This window comes from Sorex fumeus, unplaced genomic scaffold (assembly GCF_029834395.1).
Source record: "Sorex fumeus unplaced genomic scaffold, SorFum_2.1 ptg000166l, whole genome shotgun sequence".
Lineage (NCBI taxonomy): Eukaryota > Metazoa > Chordata > Mammalia > Eulipotyphla > Soricidae > Sorex > Sorex fumeus.
In genome coordinates this window covers 27,014-32,689 of record NW_026606223.1, presented here as the reverse complement: position 1 = coordinate 32,689, position 5,676 = coordinate 27,014, and positions in this window count along the sequence as shown.

Here is a 5,676-nt window from a genome sequence, read left to right as displayed (position 1 = left end):
CTTGCCTCACCCCTCCCCGCGCAGCTAGCCAAGCCCCCCCGCAGGCGCCCGGGCCGGGAGCCGGAGCCGGGGCGTCCGAGCCTGGGACCTGCTGGGCCCCCCCACAGAGCGGGACACGCCCGGCCTGGGGGGGAGCCGGAGCCCAGCGGGGGCTGCCGGCCTGTCCGGGGCCGGGTTCGACAGTCGGTGCTGGGTCCTCGTCGTCGGGGGCCAGGCGCCGTCGTGTGGGGCCCGCGGCCGTGGGCGCGGCTGGACGTGCCTCAGTGCATCATCTCATAAGGACGCCAGGAGAGCCGCTGCCGGGGCGGGGCCGGGAGGGGCAGTCTGCATGGCCACCGACGCCCGAGCGCGTGCTTTGCCCGCCCGCCCCCCGCCCCCCCACGGGCCCACCGCGGCCCCCCTCGTCAGCTCGAGCTGGGGCGGGGCGGGGGTGTCTGGGGTCATCCATCCATTGAGCGATAAGTGAGCGTTTGACTGTGAATGGAATTTACGCCGTGAAAGACCAACCCAATTCTGTTTGACTCTGTAGTATCTTAAAAAGAAAATCAAAATAAAGCCCCAAATTAAAAGTTCTCCTTGTTTCTGTCAAGTGTGCTCTACGCGGGGGGAGGGGGGTTGTTGCTTGATCATCAGCATGAACGTCACTGGGCAGGGGCACCTCTGGGCACACAACTGAAGGTGTTGGCAGCTGGTCGGAGCCAGGGCTGGGCCAGGGAGTGAACTGGGGCCTGACCGGGCCGGCTGCGTGCAGGGCAGGCGCCACCCACCCTCCTTCCTCGGGCCTGCCGGGGCTGAGTGTCAGCACGGACGGCCGAGAGGGGGCCGGCCGGGGGAAGGGTCATTACGATGGGCCGGCCAGGTGGGGAGGGTCATCCCGGGCACCACGGCCCATTCAGCGAAGGTGAAGAGCAGAGAACGCCCCGTGAAGCTCCACCCTGGCACCCCAGTCGGAGAAACAGCGGAAAGGGGTGTGCGCCCCTGCTTGTCCGTTAGGGGGACGTGGCAGATGCCGGGGGCGCCGGGCCGCAGTGGCCAGGCAGACTCAGGTCCGAGGTGGCAGGGACGGGGCCCCGTGGAGCCGGCCAGCCGCGAGAGGACAGCCCCCTCCACCCGCAGGATTGAATTCTAAAACTGACCGCTTAAGCTCCGCACGATGCCACGCGCCCGGCACGGACACGGCCGTGTGAGCGGGAGGCGTGAGAACCAGGTTCAGTTTATTCCTCTTCCTGGTTTGCATGTTCGCTCTCTTCTGAAACCCTGGCGCCAGCGGTAATGAGTACTGATAAAATCAAAATTGATTTTTACCAGTGGACAGTTTATGCCTGGAGAGACGGCTTATGCCTACATAACACAGAAGGGGGAAATGAAGAACCTCCAGTGATCCGTGAAAACCTAAGCGCTTTCCAGCAAATCCCGGGAGCAGGCTGCTATCAGAGGGTGTCAGCCGCCCTGCCGGCCGGGTCGGGTCAGATAGAAGAGAACACGGGAGCGCTCAGAGCTAAGCAGCCTTACAAATTGTTTTGAAAACAAGCCGTGTGTGTGTGTGTGTGTGTGTAGCATCACACATGATGCGCCGTGTTTGGAGGATGCCCGTATCACTGCACACACACCCCTTGCCGTGTGCAGGATTCCGCCCCAGGACACACGGCATTTGCCATTTTCCTGTCCCTTCTCTGAAGAACTGGCTCCGGCTCAGGTTTCTGGTTCCGAGTTGGGAAATTCTCCTTGGAGAGGGGAGTGAGCTAGGACGGGGCTCGGACCCTGGAGGGCCCCACGCCCCCTGCTGGTCCTGCACTTCACCAGCGGCCCGCCCAAGTGCGACCCGTCCGTTTGGGACCCTTTCTCTGCCCCCACTGAGCCTGGCTGCCTGCAGTCGGGGGCCCCTGCACCACGCTGGCCCTGGCCCCTCGGTACTTGGGAAGGAGCAGGAACCCCTCAATGCGCCATACACCCCAGCCCCTGGGGGACGGGGCCGGATCGCCCACTTCAGAGAACGCTGGAGCAGGGGAGGAGGGGGGCAGAAACTGCTGGAACCCCTGGGAAGCCCTGAGGGTGGCTTGGCTCTGCCGGAGCAGGGGAGGAGGGGCGCAGAAACTTCTGGAACCCCTGGGAAGCCCTGAGGGTGGCTTGGCTCTGCCGGAGCAGGGGAGGAGGGGGGCAGAAACTTCTGGAACTCCTGGGAAGCCCCACGGGTGGCTTGGCTCTGCGATCCACCCGGTGGTCTCGCCACTGAAGGTCCAGCAGGGGCTCAAGAGGCCCAACGGAGCCCAGGGGTGGCCTGATCAGCGTGGGGCCCCTCGCATGGGACCCCGGGTGCAGCCCTGTGTGGGCCGACGAGTTTGCAGCAGCTGAGATCTGTTCATTGAGACTGAAGCCTCGGACTCCGCGCTGACAGGCCCTGGGCGACACCGCCGCTGTGGGGGGCACATCCTCAACCTTCCCCGCGGAGGGGACCAGCCGGGACGAGGCGGGGCTGGGGTTTCCACGACGGCCCCTCACTGCCCAGCCTCCCCCGCCGGCGTCAACCCCGCAGACCCTGGGCCCCTTGTGCTGGGCCTGGGTACTGCCCGTCCAGGGCGTCGGCACCGGCACCCCTGGGCCCTTCCCGGCAGCCAGAGCAGCCTCTGCCCCCAGGAACAAGTCTGGAACATTCCCTGAGGGTCTGCACAGATGCCCTAGAAATGGGCGGCCGGACACGCGAGAGAGCAGAGTGTCCCCCGACATCACACGGGCAGCCCGGACAAGACTCGAAGAAGGACCCTGGGGGCTACGGGGGCGGGTCTCCACCTCCCCCCCAAGTTCACCAGCCCTTCCGGCACCCGCCCCACCCCCACAGCCCACCCATGGCCCAGGGACCCCCCCCCCACCTCCCTTTCCTCCAGCCCCAGCATGGCAAATGGGGCCCGGCTTTATTTTCATTACAGAGTTGTTTGAAAAATGTTCGAATCAGACACAATAAGCAATTGTGCTCCTAGTTATCAGGGAGGCCGGCAGGTGGAGGCGGGCCCAAGGCAATCATCTCCCTTTTTCCCCCTTAATGGGATGAATTCATTAGAAGCCGGCTGTGTGAAATCTGCAGTCAGGAAGGGGAAGCTCGGGAGAAAAAGCCCGGCTAGCCTCGGCCCTGCCCTGCCGTGTGTGTTTGCAGTTCTGACACGCTGGAAGGCAGCCACGCTACGGATTACGCTGATTAAAAGATGTCAGTGGGATGAGACGGGCCTGGCAGGCGGCGTCGCCGGCCACTGCACGCAGATGCTGCTGTTAACTCCTAAACCGGGATGCAGGGCCCGTGCGACGGCGCCGGTCACAGGTGCTTTATTAGACCTGAGACCTGGTTGCAGGCCGAGGTCTAGCTAACCGTTTGGCTAATGGAGGCGGAGGTGGGCGGTGCTCTGGGCCAGCCAGGGAGGCCAGGAAAGGCCGGGGCCACTGCCCTGACACCTCCAGCCCCGGCAGCACTGACCCGGGGACAGAGTTGAGACCTCAGCCCACGTTCACCGTGGCTCCCTGCCGAGAGGCCTGCAGCCGGCACCTGCCACGTTTGGGGACGGGCGTCTGCCTCCCTTCTTCCCTGTGGATTTTCCTTTATTTTTGTTTCATTGATTTTTTTTATTTTTTTGCTTTTCTGGGTCACACCCGGCGATGCACAGGGGTTCCTCCTGGCTCTGCACTCAGGAATTTCTCCTGGCAGTGCTCAGGGGACCCTATAGGACGCCGGGAATCGAGCCCAGGCCAACGCCCTCCCCGCTGTGCTGTTGCTCCAGCCCCTCCAGTGAATTTTCAGACGCAAACTCCCTCACCCTCACCTTCTGGTGCAGTTCCCATTTACGGAGATTCCCCGCCCCCTGCCCTTGGTTCCTGGGGTTCAGTTCCCCGAGGGGGACGCTGCCCGCCCCGGCCCTGCGGTGGCCGTCCAGCTGCCTCCCGGTCCCCGCCCTCGCTCCCTGTGCCCTTCACCCCCGTTTCCTTCCCAGAGACAGTTTACAAACTGCCACCACCTGGAGCTCCTCAGGGGCTCGGCCACCTCCCGCTGTCCCCTGAGCTCGGTGCCGAGGGTCACGCAGGCGACCCCGGTGACCCGTCCCCATCTGGAGGAGAGGACGTGGGGCTGGAGCCGCTGGGTCTGGCCTCGGCAGGGGCCCGTCTGTGGGAACGGGCGCCAGGCGCCGCCCAGGACCACTTTTGCTTCATCGTCTTTTATGGCTCTCAAGTTGTGTTTCCTGTTGGGATGTGGAATTTGCCGACCACGTTGGTGGGGCCCCTTGACCATTGTCCTCTGGGTCTCTGGAAATCCGCCCTTGGGGGCTGACTGGACGCTTCTGCTGCGTCTCCGGTGCCAGCTGGGCAGCTGACGCAGACCTGCACGTGCGCCCGAGCAGGAGGCCCTGCACCTGGCCAGGCCGGGCCGTCCCCCGGGGCCTCTGCAGCCCCTGGACCTGCTCCAGAGATCGTGCGGGTTCTGTGCCAGGAGGTGGGTCGGGTGAGAGAGACCCAGTGAGCACTGAGGGCCGAGCCCCAGGTCATGGGCCTTCGGGGCTGCCCAAACGCCAAAAGTGAAAACTCCTGCACGACGCGGAAGGACAGCCAGCCAGGGGTCGCTGGCCACCCCAGCCCCCGGCCGACTCTTGACCCCACCGCCCACGCACCCCCTCGGTGCAGGTCCCGCAGCCTGAACCCATACCTGCTCTGCCCTGGGTGCTCCTGAGCACTGTACACACGTGCCCCTCCAGCCTCTGTGGCACCACTGCCCGCTGGACTCTCAGGGTCTTCTGTGTCCCCCGCCGGCCCCGGGGGAGGTCCTGGTCCAGCCACACGGACCCCACTGCAGCCAACAACGCATGTGAACGTGGGTGCGGCCCTGGGCCTGGGCTGTGGGTTCGAGGTGCCCCAGTCACAGCGGGCAGGGTGGGAGGGGGCCGCGCTGAGCTGCCCCTCCCCCAGCCTGCAGCCCCCAGCCCGCGCTGGGCCCCTGTGAGTCCCCCAGGTGGCTCCGGGTTCGCCCGTTTCTCTCTGGTCCCAGCGGCCTCTTGCTCATGATCACGGAACACGCGGGTCTGGGTGGGGCCGGAGCACTGGGCAGCGGGGAGGGCACCATCCTCACACATGCTGACCAGGGTTCAATCCCCAGCTCCCCTTACGGTCTCCTGAGCACCATCAGGTGTAACTCTTGAGCCAGGAGTCAGCCCTGAGCACCACTGAGGGAGGGCCCCGAACACAAAGGTCTGGGGGACGTGCAGTGCCAATGGGCTGGGGCATGGGCTGGCACGTGGGGACCCCCGACCCTGTTCGAGGAGGCGGCTCAGCTCTGTGCACCCACAGGGTCTCTGCCCACAGCCTGCCCGGAGCTGGCGGCCAGGCCCGCAGAAGGCCCCACGTCCTCCTGCCTGGCCCCGGCTCCCGCGGGGCTGCCCCGAGCTGCGGGTCTTCCTCCCCCTCCAGGCAGCCGCCGACCCTGCACCCCAGCAGTGCCTGACGCTGACGCTGACGGCCGTCGAAGGAGAAAGGAAACAGCCCGCGGGATGCTGAGGGCCTGGGAGAGCGCCTGGGCCTGAGGCTGAGGGAAGCCCCCAAGCCCTGGGGCCCCTTTGCTGCTGCCGTGGCCGGGCCTGTTCCCGCCGGGCAGGCGACAAGCAAGCCCACCCATGACGCGTGTGCAGGCGCGGGGACAGGCTCGGC